The sequence below is a fragment of the Martes martes genome (assembly GCF_963455335.1).
Source record: "Martes martes genome assembly, chromosome: 12".
Taxonomy (NCBI): Eukaryota; Metazoa; Chordata; class Mammalia; order Carnivora; family Mustelidae; genus Martes; species Martes martes.
In genome coordinates, this window is record NC_137900.1 from 93,412,242 (window position 1) to 93,435,829 (window position 23,588).

At 64.1% G+C, this 23,588-nt stretch overlaps 1 protein-coding gene across 2 annotated transcripts in view; it reads left to right on the forward strand.

The window, feature by feature from the left end:
- The first annotated feature begins 6,607 nt into the window (after positions 1-6,607).
- Positions 6,608-23,588, forward strand: part of NACC2 (NACC family member 2) — a 65,041-nt gene continuing 48,060 nt past the window's right edge. For both annotated transcript variants that reach the window (XM_080820580.1, XM_080820581.1), the window contains exon 1: positions 6,608-6,647. The gene's annotated coding sequence lies outside the window, so the exon portion shown is untranslated. The remainder of the gene's footprint in view (positions 6,648-23,588) is intronic.

A 23,588-nucleotide genomic window follows, 5' to 3' on the forward strand; every position in this document is an offset into this window, starting at 1 on the left:
TCCCTGAGCACAGGGTGAGGCCCCGTCAGCCCTTCTCTCCACTCTGGCTGCCCCCTCCCCCTCCCCCTTCCCCCGTGCTTCTCATCCTTGGACGCCTCCCTAGTTCCCAGCTCCTGTGTCCACAGGACAACCAGACTCTCCATTAGAAACATGGAAGTTTGAAATCCCCCTCGTAGAGGGTCTTCATCACATGTAGGAGTCTGTTGCCCGATTCAGTACAGAATGCGATTGGTCCCCCTTCCGGTGTGAGCCGATGCCTCCTAATGCGGATGCCGCACAGACAGGATGCGGGGCCTGGCAGGCGGGGCCCAGAGCCGCCAGAGCTTGCACGCCGCCCCGGGCTTCTGAGAGCACCGCGATGACGCCCGAAAAGGGCCACCGGAGACCGCCCGTGCCCCTGTGTCTCAGGCCCCCATGAGTACCCGCAGCCCTGCGTGTCCCCAGAGGGGAGAGGGGGACTCCCAGGGGCGGAGGGGCTGCTGATTCTCCAGAGCCGTGGTAAGAGGAGGAATGACCGAGGGACCCAGGGGCCTGGCTCTGGGGCAGCTAAGCTGCTGGCCCCTTCGCTGGAGGGGCCTGGAGGCTCACCACCTGCTAGCACTTCCCATTGTCCTTCCCCTCCTGCGGGAATCACACGTGCTGCCCTGCACGCAGGCCCCCCAGCGCCCAGGAGCCGGGCCAGAAACAAAGTGAGGTAGTTTCCTGGGGAGGGGTGTGGGCTGTGTTCAAGCTTGCCCCCTGACAGGAGCCGGGGCCTGATGTCTGGAGCTGGGCCGTGGCTGGATGGTGGCCCGGGGCCCTGGGGCAGATGGCCCTGGACGTCCCTGCCGGGCTGAGTCAGGGACAAGCAGGGCTGCGTAGGGAGAGAGGAGCAGGGTGCTGGTGCCCGGGCTCACGGCAACCGGATGTGAAGACATGGTGGACGTGAGGAGACACTGAGGACATCAGGGACGGTTGGGAAGGGGTTCCCTGCTTGCGCTTGCGAGACTAGGACAGGCCGCTCCCCTCATGTGATACAGACAAGATACTTACCAAGTTCTCTGGTCACTGTTCTAAAGAAAGGCCGGCCCTGGAGGCCCTGCAGGCAAGCCATGGGGGACGGTCCCTGGAGCGAGAGCTCCTTTTCTTTCCTTTCTGTTCTCACCTTCGCTTAAGAACCTCTCGCTTCACCTCACCCTTTGGTGGCCCCGAGATCCATTCTCCGACTCCACGAGACCTGAATCCTGCAACATGGCCCAGGGCGGCCATGAGGTGCGGGCAGCTCTTGCTCCCTCCATCCTGCGGACCTGGCTCCCCCCGAAGGCTCCCCCAGTGCCAGTCCGGGGTCCCGGGCAGACGTGCTGAGGAGGGTAGGCCACAGGATCCGGTGGGACCGTTTGCTGGGCTCGATTCGAATCCAAAACTGGGGATGGGGTGGGCAAAACCCAACAGGGCACAGTGGGGGCCGGACTTGGCCTGCGAGTCTGGGGGTTGGGGTCTGCGGCATCGCTGGCTCCTGCCCCGCTTAGATCGACGAGGCAGGTCTGCTCCCCGAGCCTGGGGTGAGACCGGGGGCCCTGCTCCAACCCTGGCTGCGAGGGGACGGCCCGAGCGCCCAGGCGTTCAGCGACACCCCCCCGCCCCCCCGCGCTGCCTGGTTGGCACAGAGCAGGATCCTAACAAAGGGGTCCTTTGTGGGCCGCTGGCGTGTGGCCGCACACGGGCGGCCAGGGCCTCTCCTGGAGCTTCCCGGGGGAGGGGCCGGAAGCGGAGCCTCATGGCTTTTCTTTTTTTTTTTTTTTTTTAAAGATTTTATTTATTTATTTGACAGGCAGAGATCACAAGTAAGCAGAGAGAGAGGAGGAAGCAGGCCCCCTGCTGAGCAGAGTGCCCGATGTGGGGCTCGATCCCAGGAACCTGGTATCATGACCTGAGCCGAAGGCAGAGGCTTTAACCCACCGAGCCACCCAGGCGCCCCAGCCTCATGGCTTTTCTGGCAGCTGCCCGGTCTCGGGGTCAGGGTCGTCCCTGAGTTAGCCTCTGCTGGGAACGCGGGTGCTCGGGGCGATGGCAGGACACCCCTCCAACGGCCGCTCCCCACTGGGGCTGAGGAAGAGCCCACCCGGGGCAGCTTCCCAGGGAGGGTGAGGGACCCACCATCAGTCAGGTGTTTACTTTGGCTCCGGTGAACTCCTCCTTGGACCATAGAGAGCAAACCCCACGGCGTCGAAGGCTTTCTGGCGTCCTTCTTCTGTGCCGACAGGCCAGCGTGGGATAAGGAGGGCAGACACCCTCCTTCACTGCCCCTGCGCGGGCCTGGCCCTGGCGCCCAGGTGCAAGGACGCGCGGTGGGCACCCGGCTCCCACTCAGCTCAGGCCGACAGGACTCTGCGTGCACCTGCTGGGGGAGGCTCCGTTTTCCTGCTCAGCCATTTATGGGGCTGGAGTCTGTTCTCATGCCAGCAGACCCGGCCAGGGTCTGACCCTGGGGTCCCCTGCCTACTGCTTCCCGTTCTGCCAACAGAAGACTCTGGACACTCAGGGACCCCCAACTCAGGCAGGTGGACAGGGGCTCCGGCCCCTCATCACTGAGGGCACAGCACCCCTCAGACTCCCACACTCCCTAGACATCTATGGTCACCTGACCTGTACCAGGCATCCCACTGGGCCAGGGCTAGGGTGGTGAACAATATGGGGAGCTGGTGCCTGTGGGGGCGGGGGAGAAGGGGGCTGTGAATGTCAGAGTGGATTAGCACCCGGGGTTGGGTCAGGGAGAGTCAGTGGGCAGCGGCCCATCTGTCACTTTTATATGGGAGGGTTGGGAAGGCCCAGTCTCCTGGGATGACTGGGCAGAGACCCAAAGGAAGTGAATCGTCAAAAGACATGGCGGGGGGAGGGGGAAGGTACGGGTAGTGGGAAGGGCAGGTGCAAAGTCCCTGGGGCAGAAGGATGCCAGCAGTTGGAGACACAAACCAGTGCGGCTGGAGTGGCGCTGGGCGCTGGAGCTGCATCACGACGAAGTAGGGGGGAGTGTGGGCTGGGGACCTGGGTCTTGGCCGTTGCAAAGACTTGGGCTCAAGTTCCGTGTGGGAGGGAGTTGGGGGACACTGAGGGATCTGAGCAGAGGGCATCTCTGATCTGACATGTTTAGAGGCATCTCTGTGGTCCTGTGTGGTACAAGACCTGGATGGGGCAACGGGGTGGGGGGAGCCGGGGGACCCCAGCTTCGGGGCTGCCGCGGTCACTTGAGGAGAAGGGGATTGGACTGGGAGGGTCTACGGAGAGATGATGGGTATGAGAAGGGGTCAGCTGTACGGTGGAGCTGCAGGCCTAGGGGACCCACGGGACCCGGGATGGGAGAAAGGTGACCCATAAGCTGGTGTTTGGCCTGAGCTGCCCAAAGGGTGAGCGGCCATTTGCTGAAGCAGAAGAGGCAGGGGGAACAGGCCTAGGGCACGGTGAGGGACTCTGTCCGGCCATGGCACGGAGACGGCCATCAGCCACCCAAGTGGGCAGTCGAGGAGGCAGCTGGCTGAGTGCATCTTGAGTCTAGGTGTGTTTGACCGTCCTTAGTCCTTCGAAACAAGCCTTGGATGGAGGAGGTCAGTGTCTTCCAGAATATATGCAGCACAGTGCGCAGACCTGACCCCCAAAACCGCTCACGGAGGACGCCCGGGACAGAACCGTGGAGGAAGCAGAGTTTGGGGTATGTGTGGCTGGAGGAGCCCTGGGAGGGGAAAGGTGCCCCCCCCGGATCCCTCCTCGATGGATGGCCAACCCCGGGGTGGTCAGGTTTGCACAGAGCACTGAGCCACCTGCAGGACCTGCCAAGGCTTGTGGCGTCCGGGGGAGGACAGACAGGTGGCCAGGCACTGGTCCTCTGCCTTGCTCTCAAGTGTCCCTGGGGCCCCCACCCGAGACACCCCCCCCATGGCTTATCTGTTTGCAGATTTATCTCTTGTCACGTCCCTCTCCTCGCCCCAGCCCCCGCCCCCAGCCCTATGCTCTCTGCATTAGCGAAGGACCTGACACCAGGCCGGGCTTTCCTGAGCTGAGAAAGCCCCCATTGGCACAGCAGAGGGGCTGCGGCGCTAATCAGATCCCTCAGGAGGGGACTGTGGCCGCCCCGCCCGCCTATCAGGCCACACCAGGCTGACTGCGCACCGCGACTAACTCAAACGCTCACAGCGGAGGCGGGAGGCGCTCGGGCGCACACCCCGAGTTCCTTGGTGACCCAGGCTGGGAGCCCTGGCTGAGCCAGGCCGGGGCTGGCTACACGTTCGTCCCAAGCTGCGTTATTCTCGTTAGCAAAACAGGAGCAGGAACAGAGCTAACCTCACAGGATTGTCGGAACAGAAAGTTGGAGCGCCCAGAGTGCGCCCAGGACACGCAGCCCGGGCCTGGAAGTGAGTTAGCGGGCGAAAGCATTCGTATCTAAACGTCTGGGTGGCTCAGTCGTTAGGCAAATGCCTTCGTCTGGGGTCACGATCTCGGGCTCCTTTCTGCAGGGAGCCTGCTCCCCGCCCCCAGCTTCTGTTCCCTCCTACGGTCTCTCTCCCCTTCAAATAAAAAATCTTTGTTACAAAATAAAAAACAAAATGTGCTCGCGCAGTAGACTCACACCCAGATGCCCAGAAACCGCACCGAATCCTGGTAGTTACCCTTGGGGAATGGGTTTCTGGTTCCCTGTTGTCTTTTAAAACTTCTCAGTGTTTTCCAAATGTCCTCCATTAAAGAAGAAAGACTTCCTTTGATATTTAGAAAACAAAGTGAGGGAAACGATCGGAATGTGGGAAGTGTGAACCAGCTCCCCAGGTGAGCAGGGTCCCCCAGGGAGTGCGCAAATGGAGGTCGCGGTGCCCAGTCTTCACTGCCTGCTGGGGGGCGGTCACCCCTCCAGACCTTCTGTGGGGCCTCATGGGCCACCAGGAGAGGACCTCGGGGGCCTAGTGGATGGCTTCTTTGGCCTCACCCTGGGCTGCAAGTGCCCAGAGACTAGTCTGTCCCTGCTCACCATGTCATCCGTAGAAGCCCCAATCTCCAGGGGGCTTGAGGAGAGGGGTCAGGGCTGGGAGGAAGGATGCGGGGGCGGGGCTGGGGGGTTTGTGTTTCCACTGCCCAGGTGGTCCATAGCACTTAGGAGTCAGCGGGAATCCCACGGCTGCGGGGGTGGCCTGGAGGCACCCAGTCCCCGGCCCGACCTGTTCCAGAGCCTTCTGCAGACAGCCCCTGGGTGGGTGCTGGAGGTTTACCTTCGCCTCCCTCACCTTACCTCCGGAACCACGTGACCACGTGCCAAAACACATGACTGTGTCTCTAGTGGGTAGAGAGAGGCCCCCTGGACATGTCAGACTGCCCCATGGGGTTGGAAGGGGCAGTAGACTGGACTGGTCTGGAGGTGAGGAAACCAGAACCCTGTTTGGGTCTGAGGGGTGATCTGGGGGTGTCATACTCACCCTGCCAGAAGGCAGGGCAAGGCAAGAGCGAGCTGGTGGGAGGGTGTTTTCTGTGCAGACCCGCAAGTTGGGGTTGGTGGTCTGTCTATGATCAGGGTGAAGGACCCAGCTTGAGGGTGGGGACGGAAGTACTTGGACCAGCTTCTAACCATTGTCCTATGAATGACCTTGGCTAACTGGCAGGGCTTTAGCCCTAGCCTCTGACTCCCAAGGGGTCTAGAACATTCTCTGGGAAGGCGAGTGGACACCTTGTTCTCCACGCTAATCCCCTCCTCCCGACCCCAAGCTCAAGATGACTGTTCTGGTCCCTCCCTCATTTTCCCACGAGGACCCTTGTGGGAGGGAGGGAGCCACGCTGCCTCTGGCCCGGGAGGACCACTGTGGCCTCTCCTGACCCCAGACCCCAGATTAGGATGGGGGCGACTGAGAAGGGGGCGTTCGTGGGTCCCTTCCGATGTGTGGCCTGTTTCACTCAGAGGCGCAACTCTGTCCACAGGAGCGAACCTCGGACAAACCTGGAGCCGCAGGGCTGGGAGGGGAGCGGCGGACGGCTGGGAACGCATCCCAGTACTCGCCAGTGTGCCCGGATCACGCCAGGCCTGAAAGCAGCCCCGGCCAAGTTCCCGGCGCGAGCAGGAGGCCCCGGTGCCCGGCGTCGGGTTCGCCCAGCGGCGCTCCCGCATCCCCGCGGTCCTGGCACGCGCTCCCGCCGGCGCCGCCTCCCGGGGGCCGCTCGGTGCAGGCTCGGCCGCCGCGGGGAGGGGGCGCTGCGGAGCCCGGACCCCCCCCCCCGTACCCCCCGCCCCCGGCTGCGCGGGTCCGGGCGGGGGCCGGAGGGCGGGGTGGGGGAGGGCGTGGGTCCGGCGCGGGGCGGGACGCTGGGGGCGGGGGACGGAGGGCGGCGCGGAGGGGCCCAGGACCCCCGCCCCCCGCCCCGCCCCTCGCCCCGGGACGCCCCGCGCCCCCTCCCCCCTCGGGCGCCTCCCCCCGCGCGTCCCGGCTCCCACCTGGCGGCGGGGCGCGCACCCCGGGGCGGCGAGTGCGCGCGCGAGGCCGGCGCGCTGTCCCTTTAAACGGCCCGCGGCGCCTCCCCGCGCCCCGCCCGCCGCGGTGCGGCCGGTGCTGGGCGAGGCCGGAGAAAGTCCATGTGAGCCGGAGCGCGGGGACGAGACTTCCTGCCGCCGCAGGCCGGACCGGGCCGGGCGCCCGCAGGTACGCCCAACTTGGCGCCGCCGGCCGGGCCCCGCCGCCGCACTTCCCGCAAACTCCGCGGCGCGCCCGGCCGCCTCCTGCCGCAGTGCCCGCCGGCCGCCCGCAGCCCAAGTTCGCGCGCGCGCCCGCCCGGGGCCCGGGGAGGCGGCGGGGCCCGGCCTGGGGAGGCGCCGACCCGCCCGCGCCCGTCCCGAGCGGGGCCGCGAGCGGGGCCCCGGGCGCCTCCCGCCCCCCTCCCGGCCGGCGGGCGCGGGGCCCCGCTCGGGACGCCCGGCCCCCGCCCGAGCGCGCCGCCCCGGCCCGGCCCTCCCGCGCGCCGAGGCCCGGGGCCAGGGTCCGAGAGCGGCCGCGCGGCTGCGCATCCGCCGGGCCGGCGCCTCTCCCTCCCGGCCCCGGGGGTGGGGGGGGTGCTGGCTTGGGCGTCCGTGCGCCCCCCCGTCCCTCCCTCGTGCGGACCCCGGCCCGGGGAGAACCTGGGCGCCGGCTGCCCCGGGAGGGGGCTGGCACCTGTCATCCGCGGCTCTGACCCTGCGGAGCTGAGGTCTTGGTGCTCAAGCCCCTTATCCGAGGACCTCAGAGGTGACCTCTGAGGCTGCTGCCCGCGCCCACGCCCATGGCCCCGGGGGACGACCCAGGTTCTTCCGAAGTCTGCCGCGTTGGGGGCGGTGTTGGGGGGGGTCATGAGGTCAGAGGTCACTTCCCGGCCCTTGTTCCGGGCCTCTCAGAAGTTTGGTCTTGGGGCTGGTGATTGCCAACTCTCTCCTGCCGTCCTTTAATTAAACTGTGGGTTTGCAGGTGGTAGGTGTCCTGGGGCTGGCCTTATAGGCCGTCGGCCCTGCACCCGCCCTCCTCCTCCTCCCTCTGGGTCGCCTCCAACTCCGAGATGATGTGGGCCATGGGCAGTCGGGCTCCTCCTCTCTAGGGGTAATGCTTGGGGCTCCCGGAGCACCCAAGTGTGTGTCCCCTGGTGGGCGTGTTCTAGCTGAGCCTGTCCCCGGTGGGGGGAGCTGGGGGGGGACAGTGGGCCCTGGAGGCCGGGGTCCTGCCTGCCCCCAGTGTGCTGGCCCTGGAGGAAAGCTGCTCGTTCTCTGCAGTCTGCAAGCGTTCCGCTGGGCCCCTCCCCAGGCAGCGGGAGCAGAGACCCAGGCCCACGCCCCCCCCTTCCCGCATCCTGCACCCGCAGGCCGTGGGCCACCCTCCCGACTGGTCTGGTCTGGTGTGGTTCCTTCCGCAGGTCTTCTCGCTCCACCCCTACCCCGTCCTCCTCCTCCTCCTCCTCCTCTGGAGCCCCTGAGCGCCGTCCCCTCCCCCTCCAATGTGCCCAGAAGCAGGGGCTCTCCGCACTGATTCACTTAAGTCTCCTGAGGAAGCCGGACACACGGCCTCTGTCGCTGGCTGTTTCACAGGTGAGGAACCAGCTTGGCACGCAGCAGCCAGGCAGAGGGTCAGGCAGCGGGCACTGCCTCCCACCTCCCGAAGAGCCACCTTGTGGCTTCTCCTGTGGCCCCCTGTGGCGCCTGTCCCTCCCAGGAGGTCCTTTGGCATTTCAGTAGGGTCATTCCATTGTTGGGTGGCACCTTGGTTGGAGCCGGAGCCAAGGAAGCAGGAGGAGGAGACCCACGGTGTGGGGCCCCTGCTCGCTCCGCGAGCCTGCTGGGAGGAGCGCAGGACACCAGGTATCACTTGTCACCTCGCCCAGAGGTCTGAGCTCAGTAGCCACACCCAGGGCAGAGGCGGTGCTGACCAGAAGCCTACTCTGCCCACCCCTCCTGCAGCCCTACAGAGGTGCCCCCGCTCCGGCGCCCCCGGGCTGCACGAGGCTGTCTCTGGGATCTTTCCCTGGTTTCCAGCTGAATCCCGAGCACGCGTGCCTCATGGGCCGGGGTGTCGGCACAGGCTGGGCGGGCATCTGGAGCCAGGGTTCCTGGTGAACCTTGGCCTCAGGGTCCCACCTGCCTGCCTTGCGTCCTGGGCTAAGGTGGGCCTTGTAACCACCAGGGGACGGGAGATGAAAATTGTGGCATTGACCCTTTCCAGAACTTTCCCAAGGCTCCACCCCACACCACTGCCTCTGAGGCCTGTGCTTCCTGGAATGCAGAGCTGGGGGTGGGTGGGGAGGGTCAGCCCCAGGCCTCCGGTTGCCCCAGCACTGGCCGTCGCCAAGGGAGAAGTTTCCATGTCCTGAGGCCTTGCTCCCGGGTGCCCCGAGCTGCCCGGTCCGCGGCTACCCCCCCCCCCCACCCCGGCGCAGCACCGGCACCTTCCATCTAGGCTCCCCTACCTGGGCTCTCCCTGCACTCTGTTGCCCGGAGGGGAGGGCTGTAGGGGGTGGGAGCGGCCCCCCAGGCTGGGGGCAGCTGTGGTCGGGGTCTGTTGAAGCGCAGCCCGGGGGGCCATGGGGAGAAGGCACGGGGTGGCTCTTCCGGAGGCGAGGCGGGAGGCAGCGCCCACTGCCTGATCCTCTGGCTGCTGCGTGCCAAGCTGGTTCCTCACCTGTGAAACAGAGCCAGCGACAGAAGCCTCGTCTCCTGGCAGCGTCCTCGGGAGACTTAAGTGACAGTCAGTGCCAAGAGCCCCTGTGCCCTTCTCTGGGCACCTTGGGTGGGGGGTTGGGCTCTGGAGGAGAGGAGGGAGTTGGAAGGGGTAGGGATGTAGAGGGAAGACCTGGGGAGAGCCACACACTACCCCAGGCCACGCCAGGTCACGGCCCTTCACCCGGGAACACTGCACGTTGCAGTGGGCATGCCGGGGACGTTTGGCAGAGGCTAGGTTCCGGGGACGCCACGAGCTGCCTTTCCATTCGGGGTAGCGTCAGCCACTTGGTTTCTGCCTGAGGCTGGTCTTCCAGGCCTGGGCTTTTGGAAGGGAGCAGGGCCCTGTGATGTGCTGCTGCTGGGGGAGGGGGGGCGGGCGGTCCCAGGGCAGGGGCGGGCGCGGCTAGTCTGAGCTGCTGCTGGGAGCGGCGTCAGCTCTCAGCCGCCCTGCTTTGGGAGCTAGTGAGGTCCGGTAGGGGCTGGGGTCTGCCTGGGGCTGGGGAGTGCCTCGGGATGGTTGAGGGCTGGCTGGGTGGGGCCTCTTGCCCACCCCAGCCTGCAGGGTGGCCTGGGCCCTCCTGGAGCCCCTCGCCCAGCGCCGTGCTACACACCTGCCTGGCCCGGCCAGCCGCCCGGTCTTCCCCGAGATGAACAGTCGGGCTCTCGGGTGCTTCTGCAGTTCAGCTTGGGGCTACAGCCCGTTGTCTGCTCGGGTCTGCACCTCAATTCAGGGGTGTGTGGGCCCCACCCTGGGACCTGTGGGTGAGGCCTGTGTGGCCGCGGGCCGCCGCGGGTGTGTCTGAAAGGTCTCGCTCCTCCGTCGCGGACCTGGGCTCCAGGGACCTCGCGTGTAGGCCGGGGAGGGCAGCGAGCGCCGCTGTCCTCAGGGCAGGGCAGGGATCCTGGCGATGTCGCCTTCTAGCCAACGCTTGCTCTCACCAGGCCTGGCTCTCCGGCTCTTCTGCTGGCCAGGGCTCCCTCCTCGCATCTCCTTCCTCCGCGGTGACCTCTGGCCTTTGTGCTTTCGAGTTCAGGTTTTGGAAATGGGGCCTTGATGGGGCCTTGGATGAGGGTCTGGCGGGCTGTGGGTGGACACAGAGGGGTCTGGAAGTGGTCATAGACGTTTGGGACGTGAACTTTGGAGTGAGGCTTGCTGGTGGCCGCCGTGGTGGTTAGCATCTTCAGAGTGGGGCAGCGTCCTTGAGGGCAAGGGCAGCGGGAGCACATCTGAGTGGGAGAAGGAATGGAGGGGGGTCTGACCATGACCCTGGGCTCTCCAGGCCCCTCCCCAGCCCCCTACCGTGCATGCCGGCTGGCCCTGGGTTCAGGCAAGGAGGCCGTGAGGCCTGACACAGAGCTGCAGGGGCTCTCCCAGGTCACATCCCGCCTGGAGCTATGTGACCTTGGATGCTGAGCGCACCCTCTCTCTGCCCCACCCTGGCCTGTGTGTTTCCCTGTGAAGTCGTAGCTTCCTTGTCTGCTCTTGGGCTGAAGGTGAGCGCGCCGGCCTCGCGCCTCTGCAGGTTGGGCGCAGCCTGGAGGCGCGGTCGGGTACCCTCCCTGGAAGTGAGCCGGAGCCAGGGAGGGGCACGTGTCCCTTTAAGGGGAGCCTGCTTCTCCTTGGCTCTGGGGAGGACGCAGGCATGCTTTCCTCCAGGCCTTGTTCTGCGTCCCAGGGGGAGGAGAGGCTGGCCCCGGGTCTCTGAAGGAATCTGCCCCCTCCCCCTCGGCCTGGGGCCCTGGCATCCAGGAGGGCACATGGCCATGGATGGGCCCCGCCCAGCGCCTGCCTGTGTGCCGGGGAAGCAGGCAGGTCGGGGGCGGGACCGCAGGGGCCTGAAAGTGCCCATATATAGTCACTGGGTTTGAGCAGAGTGCCGCTGTGAGCTGTGTCCCAGGCCCAACCCCCTGCCCGACTCCCGGGTCCCCCGGTGGGAGGCCTTGCCTGGGGGTGGGGTGGGCTGGGGGGTGTTGCTGAGAGGAGGTGGATTTGGGGTGACACTATCATGCAGAGCGGAGGTGCTCTGTGAGTGTTTGTTGATTGCAAATAAAAATCTCTTGAGCCCTCCACAGTCAGGACCAGGTGCATCTCTAGGAACTGTCTTTGGGAGTTGGAGCTAGCACTCTGTGGCTGCCACACCCAGGAGAGCTGCCCGGGCTCCTCGCCCGTGGGTGTTGGGGGTGGGACGCCCCAGCCCGGGCCCCACAAAACCCTTGTGTTATGGGGATGCCCCTAGACGCCCGCTCCCCACCCCTCCAGCACCAGGGCCGCGCACTCTGATGGCTGCGTGCTGTGGATGTCGCATCCCTCCTGGTCTGCCGGACGCTGATGGGAGCCTGGACTGCGGGGGTGGCCCCATGCCTGTGTTTCTGGCCTGCAGGCCTTCCTGGGGCTCTCCGGCCTGGCTTCCAGCTTCTGCCCCTGCTGTCTCCTTTCTTTGCCCCGTCCCTGTCCCTGTGCCAGGAAGGGAGAAGTACCCGCATTCCTGACTTCTGTGCCGTTAAAATATCGCAATGTTAACATAGTTCTGCTCGTTTAATTTAGTTTCCATCGCGGTGCCGAGCGCCTCTGAAATTGAGCATCCTGATACTTTTGTCCTGTCAGCAGTTTTTTCTTCCCTTTTTTTGGGTATAAAACCATTAGAGAGGCAAGATTAAAAAGATACATTACAATTAAAATGTTAATGAAATCTGCATCATACAACTTTTGGAGCCCTTTAGGCATTAATCTTGCCTCTGTCATGTCCATTAACTTCGGCTAAGCTTGTTCCACACTGACCCCTGCTGAGAGATTTGTGCTATAATTGGATTTTTTTTTAATAAAAAGGAAAAAGAAAAGGCTTTTAAGAAAATAAAGGTTGAGTGGTGGCTCTGGCTCCTAAGCGAAGGGAGGGGGGAGCAGGGGAGTACTCAGCCTCCCCCTGGAGGGCCCCCCCTCTGAGCAGGGTGGGGACCCCTGCCCCCCCAGCTCCAGCGCCCCCGCGGCTGCCCCAGGGTCCCTCGGACCATCCACTGGGGGGGGGGTCCCTGGGACAGGACGGCCTCCCCGGGGTGTTGGACGAGCTTCTATTTGGGAACGGGTGTGCAACAGTCAAGGCTAAGCTCACCTGCCTGCGGAGAGGGTGCAGAGCCCAGGTGCTGGGTGCAGGGGGGACGGGGGCATTGCCAGCCGGGCCCTTGGTGGGATGAGGAAGGGCCGCGGGCACCAAAGCCTGGGGTTTTCTCAGGATTGTGCATCCCCGGAAGGCTGGCCTCCTGGGCACTGGGGTCTCCAGCAGGAGGCTGGGGCTGGGGCCTGTGGGAAAGGGGAGCCCCTTTGGCCTCCTGTCAGGCAGTTGGGATCCCTGGTGAGTGTGGGTGGTAGGTGCCCCCACGGAGTTCTCTGTGTGGACTTGCCCTGGGTGGGGGCGGTGCCGCAGCTGGACAGGATGCCCCGGCCTGGGTGAGGCTGGGGTCGGGGGTGGCCAGTGGCCAGTGGTGTCTGGGTCCAGCCGGAGGGGCGGGCTTTCCCGGACCCCAGTGCTGCCGTCGCAGCCGTCACCGGGAAGCTGGTCAGGTGGTTGGCAGTGGGGCTGCTACAGACAGATTTCATGTCTGTGTGTTTTTGCAACACCTTTCTATAAAGGGAAACATAATTTAAAATATGATTACTTAGTGTTGTAACAGCCGCCTCAGCGCTCCACGCTATGCCGAGATCATTATCAGAGGCTGATATTAACTTGCAAAGAATATTATGCAAATTGCCTGCTGGCTCCTCCGGGAAGCCTGCTCCCGGGATGGGCGTGGGGCGCCGGCCAGTGCCTCCAGGGGGACGCTGAGGGACAGCAGGAGCAGGGGCAGCCCGGACCTGGTGGAGGCTTCAAGGGGCGTCAGGATGTTTGCTGAGCGCGCATCGTCTCCGTGCTGGGACCTGGCTTTCCCAGAGGTTCCCGGGATCCATGCAGATAGCCGGTGTGGTTCACTGTGACCAGGTCTGGGAGGAGCTGGACCTGGGGGTTCATGAGCCCCAAGCACTTGTCATTCCCTGAGGGAGGGACTGAGGTCACAGACACCCCCCCCCCCCGGGTGCTGAGGCTGACTTAGCACCCTGGCCCAGCCCCGGGGGGGGGCGCAGTTTAATGGCTTCAAGGTTTCCTTCCAAGTCCCCTCTCCTTGTGTCTGGAAGAAATTGGACAAAAACACCCCTGACCTCACGTGGCAGACGATGTCCACTTGGAACTGGAAGCCTGGTGGCGCCCCACAGCCTCAGGTCCCCCGTGCTTCCCATGATCGTGGTCACAAGTGGGCAAGGTCAGGAAGGCAGGGACCCGGCCGGGGGTGTATGTCAGGCCCCCGCCAGTGTGGACGGGAGGCTCGCTCTCCCTGGGGTCATAACGGCCAGGAAGAGGACTGAATTGGAAGCCGCTGGGGCTGGACGGGACCGTGACAGTGCCCAGGATGCTGCCAGGGCTGTCCCCAGGCTGCGCCCCACCAGTAGCCACTTTCTCCAGAATCTGGGCGTGTCATCTTGGGGTTTCTGAACTCCGTTCCTCACTGTGCTGCTGTCGACCCTAGGTAAACACGGTGGCCTCCCTGGGCCTCGGTTCCCCACATGTAAAATGGGGGAAGGCCAGGCCGTCCCCGGCCCGCTGTTGCCCCCACTGACCCGGCAGCTGCTTCTCTCTTTCCTGCAGAGATCCTCCTCCTCACCCCCCCATTTTGTGACTGCTGCTCTGAGGGGTTCCCTTGGGTCCTGTGGGCTCCAGGAGGGGAGTGATGTTTGCGTGGGGGGAAGTCAGGCGGGCAGGGAGGGCATGAGCCCTGTGGGCACCTGGTGGGTGTGGCCCCGGCAACAGCTGACCCTACCCTTGGTGGCTTAACAGCGACACAAGTTTGTTCTCGCCACCGTTCTGGAGGCCAGAGCCCAAAGTCAAAGAGTGGGCCCGGCTGGTTCCTTCTGGAGGCTCAGGGCCGAATCTTGGCCTCTCCCAGCTCCTGCTGGTGCCGGTGGTCCTCGGCCTCCCTTGGCTTGTAGCCCCATCCCTGCTGTCTCTGCCTCGATGGTCACACGGCTGTCCTCTCTCTGTATGTCTGTGTTCAAATGTCTCTCTTCTCACGAGGACACCGGTCCCAGGGGCCGGGCGCGCCCTAAGTCCACAACAGCCTCGTCTCCGTCCTTAACTGATCACGTCCGCAAAGACCCTGTCTCCAGGGAACGTCCCGCTCTGAGGCCCCGGGTGGACATGGGTCCGGGAGATGCTGTCAGCCCAGTGTGTATGGGGCAGGGGGTGGTCACAGATACCCTCCCGTGCCTGGCGGCGAGGAGGGGGGCTTGCTGGGACAGGCCGTTTGGTTCTGCCCTGTGCTTGCCTGGGAAGGTGGGCATCCAGACACGCAGACAGTGGCCACTGCTCCGACAAGGAGCAGACGGTGGGGCCGAAGGGCCAGTATCAGTTGGGATGTCTAGAAGGACCTTTGTTCTCGGGACTGAAGCCGGGGTCGAGGGCAGGAAATGGGGCCGTGGGCGGAGGAAGAGTTTCCTGAGACAGTGTCTGGTTATATAAGTTTCGGGACGGGAGGCAGAATTTGTGTTAATTGTTGTAACCTAGTTTAGTTGGCCAGTCCCTGTCACGTGAGGGGGCCAGGGAAGGCGTGTCGGTCACAGAGGAGTCCCCAGGGCTGGGCCTGGCTGTGTGCTGGCTCCCAAATGCGGCACACACTGGGGCCACTGGGGTCCGCTGGCCCGTCCTCCATCCCCCCAGAAGAAAAGTGAGCTCCTGAAGTGAGGGGGGGGTAATCCAGGAGAGGAGGCGGGTCCCCAGAACGGGCTGGGGCAGCAGAGCGTGGGAGCAAGAGCTGGTGCTGTCCTTGGGGTCCACACCAGGCCGGACCTCGAGGGGCCCCCCACTCCTGGGCCCGGGACTACAGGAAGTCGGCGGCTGCCTCTGGAGAGATGAGATGCGGGCCTTGGGGCCTGCCTTGCTGGAGGAGCAGGGTCCCCAGTCTCTCCCCGCGCCCCTCCAAGCCTCGCAGACCCACCTGGGCCGGGCTGGGCTGCAGAGTGAGGCCCCCAGGTCGTGGGGGGCTGCCCAGTGGTTCTGCTCTCGGTCTCTTGTCAGATTCTTAATAACTCAGGAAAACGGAAAGGGAAACGACTTCTGGAATGATTTGAGAGTAAGTTGCCCTGAGCGGTCACCGCGTGCCGTGTGCACGGCCTCTGGTGGGGTCTGAGCGCGCCAGCCCGGGGCGCCCCTTGCGGCTGGGGCGGCGCTGTGGGCCCGCGGTCCAAGCACGGGCCAGGGCTACCTTCAGCGTTGTAATTCAGAAAAATTCTAGTTGCTTATGTATAAATTTTGTCATTTTAACCAGTTTTAAGTGCAGTCCAGGGGTGTCAGGCCACTCACACTGTTGTGCGCCGTCCCTCTGCCCGTCCCCTCCGTCCGTCCCCAGAACGTGGTCCTCTGCCCAGACTGGACCGCGTCCCAGTCCACACGGGCCCCCTTTCCCAGCCCCCGCCCCTCCCCCAGTCCGCAGCGCCAGTGCCTCTTGAGTCTTTCTCTTCCCGCTCTCCCTGTGTTGCGGGAAACACAACATCGCGTCTGCTATCTTGACCGTTTTTGAAGTTTTGTGGCTCAGCGGTGCCAAGTGACCGGCCACCGGCCACCTCCGGGACTTGTCCTCGGGCAAGTAGGAAACTGGTCCCCGCGAGACAGCAGCTCCCCTCCCCGTGTCTGTGGGTCCCACGGTCCCGGAGCTTCACGGGGGCCGGTCCTGCGGTGTTTGTCCCTCTGCGTCCGGCTGCTCTCACGGAGCGCGGTGTCCTCCTTCACGGAGCACCGCGTGGGCTCCCACCTTCTAGGGCTGAGCCACGTTCCACGCGGTAGACGGACCACGTCTGCTTGCCCATTTACCTGCCGATGGACACTTGGCTCATTTCCACGTCTGCGCTTACTGAGGAATGCCGCTGTGAGTGTGGGTGCGCTATGACGTGTCTGAGCCTTCCTGTGTCTTTTAGGCTCCCTCAGTCTGGAACCTTCCGTGCTCTTTCTTGGCCCTGGAATCCAGGCCGGTTTTGCAGAATGCCTCCCAGCCTGGGTTTGTCTGAGGCTAATGTGTGGTAGCCAGCAGGCTCCCGGGAGTGCATCTCGGGTGGGGAGGCCACGGTGCGTGACCGTCCTGTCCGCCGGAGGTGGCCTCTTGTCACTGAGGGACACTCTGTCTGCTCTGTGTGTTTCCACGGGTAGAAGGCAGTGGGTGCCCTCCACCCGTGGGCTCACGCCGCACCCCTCCCATCCTGCCTCTGGCCACGCTCCTCTGTGTGTCCTGTGTGTCACCAGCTCCTTCTCAGGACCCCCTCGAGCTGGTGAGGCCTCCTTTGGACTGGACTGACCATGTCTGCAGAGACCGTGGCTTCAGTAAGATCACATCGTGAGCAGCAGTACAGGGGCGGAGGCCCTGTTCCCGGTCCCACCGTGCCACCACCTCGCTCTCTCCTGCCCCTAGTCTCGGAACGGCAGAGCCGGCCCCTGACCCCCTGAGCAGGGGTGTCCCTCCGTCCCTGGGCTGGGGTTGTGCCTCTGACCTTCCTCCTGGGCTCCCTTCTGCTGGGTGTCGGGGAGGGTGGTCTCCCTCTCTGGAGCTGAGGGGCGCCGCAGGGTTTCCAGCCTGGGATCGGGCCAGCACATGTGGAGTCCTGCTCTGGAGGGGGGCCGCCGAGTCTGGTGACCGTCGTGTCTGCCCGGCTCAGACGGAGGAGGAGGTCCTGTAGCCAGAAGACAGGGCCATTCCTCCTGCTCCAAGATTGGATGGGATTGAGGCAGTCAACAGCAAGTCCTAGTCCTGAAGGGGGCCATACACGAAGGTGAAGTTAGCAAAATAAAATTAGCCACTCTTGGAAGACATGTTTCTCTTTGGGAAGAAGGAAGGAAACCAGCACCCAGCGCTCGAGGATGGCCGGCAGGACTGCTGGGCTGCCAGCCAGCCCCATGGGGGGCATTAAGCCGGGTGCACAGGACCGGGGCCGGGGCTCTGCATGACCCGCCAGCTGCCGAGGGGCACTGTGCACCGTGGACCTGTCCCTAGGGCTCCAGGAGGTCCAGATCTTCCCACCGATGGCCCCAGGGTCATGGTGTTCTCAGGAAGGTGCTGCCCGGGGCAGGCTGGTGCCTCTCCCTGACTGTGGGTGCTGTGCTCTGGGCTTTATAGGCAAGGGCGCCCCAGGCTGGGGTGTGCATGGGTCAGCCTCCCCCGGGGTCAGGCTGCTGTCCCCAGTGAGGCATTGGGAGGAGACAGGAACCCTGGTGTCCAAGAGGTCCAGCCACCAGCTTAGGGCTGCAGGCCGAGGCTTGGGATGGCCCCGCTGGTTGCTCCCCTTGTCTCGGACACCTGTGGCCATTTAGGAGGGGACCCCCACCCCCCGCAACAGAGGGCCTGGGCAGTCACGGCTTTACTTTGGAGTCGGCCCAGAGCTGCTGGCTGGGGGGTCTCTGGAGAGCATCTGACACTCCCCTCATTTTCTGCAAGGGACAAAGAGCTGAGCAGGGGCCGGTGATGACCGTCCCCACTGATGGTTTTCTTGGGGTCCCAGGGTGCTGCTCCGGGGGAGACTTGGGTGGTTGCTAGCTGCCCGCCCAGCCCTGCCCTGGTCCCGGATCTGCCTGGTTACACGGGGAGGTCCTCCAGTCAGGCAGGCAGGATGAACGGGGGGCTGCTGCCGGGGTCAGGACGGCCCCACCGGGGACCCTTAGGAAGGGGCAGGTGTCCTGGTCTGGGTGGGGTGGTGCGGCGGCGGCTGAGGCCACAGCCACAAGGTGGGGCCGCCCCTCTCCTGGCCGGCGGGTATTCCTGGTTTCCGTTAGTCCTCCCTGTTTCTTAACTGCGCTTTCGTAACAGTTATAACCGAACGGAGCCACGGGGCGGGCTCGTTCGAGCCCCAGCAGCTGTGATTACATTACAGTCGCTGATTTCCAAGAAACCCCACGAGGGAATTCGTTCAAGCCCGCCGTGGAGGCGGGCGCCCTGCACATCTGAGCTGCCAGGCCTCGAGATGCCGCCCCTGTCCTCTGACTGCCGCCGAGCAGGGACACTGCAGGGACAGAGGCCCCCGCCAGCTCCTGGTGGCGACCATGTCGGCAGGTTCTCAGCTAACACACAGCCTGACCCCGTCCAGCCTTCGCTCGGAGCCCCTGCTGTTGAGCTGGCTGGCCTGGGGCTCCGGCCACCTCTCTCCCTCTGCGTTTCTAGTGGCTTAGGGGCCTAGAGGTTCCCCAGGTGGGCATCTGGGTCCTGAGTTTAGTTCAGTGTCCGCCCTTGGGGACTCTTTCCCAGGCTCCTTGTCCTGGAGTAGATGAACACGCGTGGCTACGTCATGTCTTTTCCCCTGAGACTGTTGGAGATCCTTGACCTTGGGCTGTGGTGTTCTAGGTCAGCCCCTTCTGTTTGTTGGAGCAGCCACCCGTGGGGTTGGCCATCCCTGGGAGGGGCTGTCCAAGGCTGTCCCCACACACACTGGCTCCTGCTCACGCTGCTGGGCCTGGGCTGGGGGCTGCTCATGGTGGAGGGGGGTTTTCCTGGTGCCAGCCTGGGGCCCAGAAACACTGTCCTTGCGACTATCAACAACACAGCTTGTTCTTGAATGTATAAAGTCAGCTTTACACTCGTGCTGGAAATGGGGTCTGTTCACCCGTTACTGACGTCCCAGCCAGTCTGGGAGGCCGTGTTGCCGCCCGCCGCGTGGGGTGGGTGCTTTACTGAGTCGTCCCAGCTCAGGTCCGGGTGGCCGTGCTCTCCCCGAGCTCCTTCTGCCTGGGAAATCAGAGGACCCCGCCCGTGTCTGGAGAGGAGACCCCCCACCTGGTCTACTCTCTGCCCCCCTAGAGTAAGGTGAGCGAAAGCCCCACACGGTTTCCTTTGTCGGCTGCGTTCTGCACAGCCTGGGTGGGGGTGGTCTGTACGTTTGCCGTAGAGTTGATGACAGTTGAAGAGCCCAGTGCGGTGGGCTGACTCGGGCAGGGCCGACCACACAGCTTTCCCTGGACAGAGCCCCACAGGGCGGCGGAGGGAGGGAGGGCCCCATGGCCGCAAGTGGGACTCTACCTGTGCGTGGACCCGGCCTCCGCCTTCGTCCCAGAGGCCGCGCTGCTTCCCCCCTTTCTTGCTTGAGGGCCAGCTGAGGCAGGAGGGGCGGGCCGGGTGTCCCTTGTCCAGGCTGTGCCTGGACGGGTCACAGGCTGAGAGCCAGGGAGCTGGGCCCCCCTGAGGGTATCCTGGGCAGCCTGGGGTCTGCAGGCTCTGCCCCACCGGAGCCGAGCCAGTGTGAGGTGTCCCCTGTGAGAAGCCAGACGGCCACACTGGTGGCTGGTCCCACAGGGGAGCTGGCTGGCTGGCCTGGCCCCGTGTCCCCACAGGCTCCTTGTGGCCCTTGGCCCTCACTGTGGCTCCTCGTGGTTGGTCTCGTCCGGGAGGAATGCCCAGACGTTCGAGTGGGTGGTTTTCAGGTTCTCTGCCCTAAACTGATAGAGTGTGCACTTTGTTTTAAAAAGCCATGATTGAAGTCAAATTAACATATTTACCTTCAGTGCTCCCAGGGGAACCGTTAGGGATCGGGGAGGTGCGGCAGCGGCGGGCACAGTGACGGTGGCTGGCGGCAGTGGCGGCGGTGGCGCCGGCTCTCCCAGCTTCGGGGACAGGTGCGAGTCCCGTGCTGGCCCCTGGCTTCCCCACCGTGTCGCGGCGTCTCCTGGGCACCCTGCCCCTGGAGGAGGTGGAGACGGACTGCGCCCTGCCCCCCCCCCACCTTGGCCCCCCACGCCTGGGCCCTTGTCCCACTAGTTCTCTGGCACTGGGGTGGGTCCCTCTGGCCCATATGGCCTTGGTGGCTTGTGGCCCAGGAGCACTTAGTCCCGGAGTCCTGCCTGGACCAGGAGGCCTGATGTCTGCTCTCGAGGTGCAGGTCCGGTTTCTGGGCCAGCGAGCCCGTTCCTTCCCAGCCCAGACCCTCGGTTTCCCGGTCTGTAAGAGGGGGACAGGGTGTCGCACTGGAGCTTAGGTAGAAAAGCCAGCAGGACCTGGACGTCGCGGCCGCAGGCAGTAGGACCGGGATCCTTGAGCCCCTGCCCCGTATGTCAGCTTTCCAGGGGGACATGGAGTTCTGGGGTCTTCGGAGTTTGGCTGAGGGGGTGGCCATCCTGGGGAGCCCCCTGCGGCTGCGGTGCAGGGTGGGGGTGTGGGGACGCAGCCTCTGGCCCCCCGCAAGAGTGATTTTTTAAAAACGCGTGCATGGATTGCTGAGATAACTTGCAGAAATGTTCTTCGCAGAAGCGGGAATGCAGCGACATCACGTACCCGATTTCCTACCCTGAAAGGCACGGTGTGGGGCGTGGAGTGCTCGGCGACTGCCCCCCACCCTTCAGTGCACAGGCTGCGGCGTTCACCTGCTCTGTTAGGCGCACCTGGCCATACGACGTACAGAAACGGTCACGCATCCTGAGTGCGGACTTGGATCCGTTCCTCGGCAGCTGACACACAGCTGGGTGTGCGGAGGGGAGGGGAGAGTCCGGTTCAGAGCGCCCTCCCGGACCGTTGTCCCCGCAGCCCGCCTGCCAGCCCGCCGAGCTCCCGGCAGCTGGATGGGTTTGCTGGTGTTGAGTCTCCAGTGAGGGTGTGGGGTGCCGCTCCCTTTGCTCTGCGCCCCGGCCGTCACTGCGTCCCCGTGGGCACCTGTTGTCCTGGGCGTGCTTGCTGGACAGGTGTCCCTGGGGGACTCTCCCCGTCTTCAGCAGCCGATTTGTTGTGGGCTCTGGGGTTGGTCCTGCTTGGGGGTGCTGGCAGGCAGCCTCTTCCTGGGGCATGGGGGGTGCAGGTAGGTGCTCCCCTAGCCCTTGCTCTGTCTCCCCGGTGACTAACCCTACCCTGCCTTCTGCTTGGTGCCTTTGGATGTCCCCCCCGGTGTCTGGTCTTGGCTCCCCGCTTCCTGCTGACGGGCTTGTGGAGTTCTTGAGATGTTCTGATCGTAAGTCCTTGGCTTTACAGGTCCTCGTCGTCGGTCCTGCCTCCACACCAGTCTTTCGAATTCTCGATTTCTGTGCAAGGCGGTTCACCAGCCTCTTCCTTAATGGCTGGAGCTGCGTGTCCTGCTTGGGATCTTTTTGCCAAAAGCCACGTTTTTCTTCTGTGCCTGACGTTTGACTCTTGCACCTTTCACACGGAGGTTTGAAAGACTATCAGTTAAAAGATTTTAATGGTGCAATAGACATGACATAAAATTTATCATTTTAAGCATTTCTAAGTGCACAGTCCGGGGGTGTCAGCCCGTTCACACCGCTGGGCACCCTCCCTCCGTCCATCCCCAGAACGTGGTCATCTGCCCACGCTGTACTCTGTCCTGTTAGACATTGACCCCCGCCCCCGCCCAGTGTCTGTGGTCTGACTCCTCTGGGGCCTCCTGGGAGTCGATCCTTCGGGATCGGTCCCTCTGTGCTGGGCGGACCTCGCTGGGACCACGTCCTCCTTGTTCATCCGCGGTGTAGCCGGTGTCAGGATTTCCTTCCTTTTTAAGCCTGAATTATGTTCCGTGGTGTGGACGGGAAAGCTGGTTCAAAGAGCATTTGAGGAACTGAGTATTTATAGTCACTGAAGGAAGAATGCTGGGGTCCGGCTGTTCGGTTAGTTACAAAATTGCTTAATGTCCCCAAGGACAAGAAAGCCAGAGCCTTCAGGGTTCTCTTTGCTCCTGGGCAGAAATCATCATTTGTGTCTCTTTCGGGCACAAGTCTAAGAGCCGACACCACAGGGTCTGGGGCGTGACCATCGTCAGACAGCAGGTCAGGCGGGGATCTGAACTGATCTCTTCGTGAGACCAGACGTCCTGGGTGGGCCTGCGGACCCTCCCCCCATCGCACTGGAAGGGCACACAGTTAATTAACCCTCTGCTGTCTTTCCAAGCTTCGGAAAGTTGTTCTTAGCAGGATCCTTTTGTGCTCCTGAAAGATCTCCAAATACAGTTTTATTTATTTATTTTTTTAAACTTTTTAAAAATTTTATTTATTCATTTATTTGACAGAGATCACAAGTAGGCAGAGAGGCAGGCAGAGAGAGAGGAGGAAGCAGGCTCCCCAGTGAGCAGGGAGCCCGATGCGGGACTTGATCCCAGGACCTTGGGATCATGACCTGAGCCGAAGGCAGAGGCTTTAACCCACTGAGCCACCCAGGCGCCTCCAAATACAGGTTCAAAAGGCGTGTTTGGCTGCGTTCCGTCAGGTCGATTGCACGGGGCGGCAGGGGCCCCCGATGGGTACAGCTGGCAGCCCCAAGGCCCTGGTGCCGGGCAGCCTGCGAGCCCCAGCAGCCTTGATGACGGAAGGAGACCCTTGTCCTCTCCTCGCCCTCCCCCGCAGAGCCCGGGACCCTGTCGGTGTTCCGGAGACCCGCCTGGGCCTCGCAGTCAGCCCACGAAGTCGCCTGGTCCAGCTCGTCGGGTGCGAGGGGGGCAGGCTCTGCAGGGGCACTGCACGTGGCTCGGGAAAGGGCGAGCGGCCCCAGAAACGGGGAGCAGCCCGGGAAGGGCATTGGCTTCTGAGTCATGAGACTGGGGAGAAGGCGCTCGCGCAGGGCACAGTGTTCCCTTGGGAATGTCCCCACACCGTGTACAGAAGAGGGGCTCGGGGCTGGTCTCCGCAGGGAGGGAGGGCTTTCAGGCCCAGGATTTCAGGACCAACACTCAGGTTCCGCGTCACCCTCCGCGTGGTTGGTGTAGGCCTTGGTTTGCAGCCCGTGTCCCCGTGGACGGAGAGGCGGCTGGACGCCGGGTCCCCTTCCTGGAGGCGGCCATGTGGCACACCTCCTCGCGGGTCACCCGCTCCTGGCCAGCGACTTCGGGGAGCAGAAGCCCCCGCCGATGAGCACGAAGGGCCGGTTCCTCTCCCGGGGACCCCGCAGCGCCAGCGAGTCGTACGGGAAGGCCCGCGCGTGGCTGGGGTGTGACGGCTCCCTCCCCAGAGGCAGGCCACAGGTGGCAGTGAGGAGAGGCCCAGCCCGGAGGGCCACTCGGGAGGACTGTGCTCCTGTGTGCGGCGCCCGCCGGCCCAGGCTCAGCCCGGGAGCGAGCTGGCTGCGGGGCCGCTGGGGAGGTGGCGGGGGGGGGCTCGGGTGCAGCGGGAGCGCCCGTGGGCCCCGAACCTCTGTGGCGGACAGAGGCTCGTGGGAACTACAGAAGAGGGTCTGGGGGTCACGTAGGGGGAGGTCCAGCCGCGGTCACTTCAGGCGCTGATTTGGAGGAGACGAAATCCGTGTCGTCAGGGGAGACCCACGCTCTACGGAGCGGGACAGTGCCTGGCTCTGGCCGGTGCCCGTGGATCGAATAATCCTAAATGACCTTAGAAATGACGAGGGCCTTTGTAAGGAAACCGAGCTGCTTTGGGATAGAAGAACT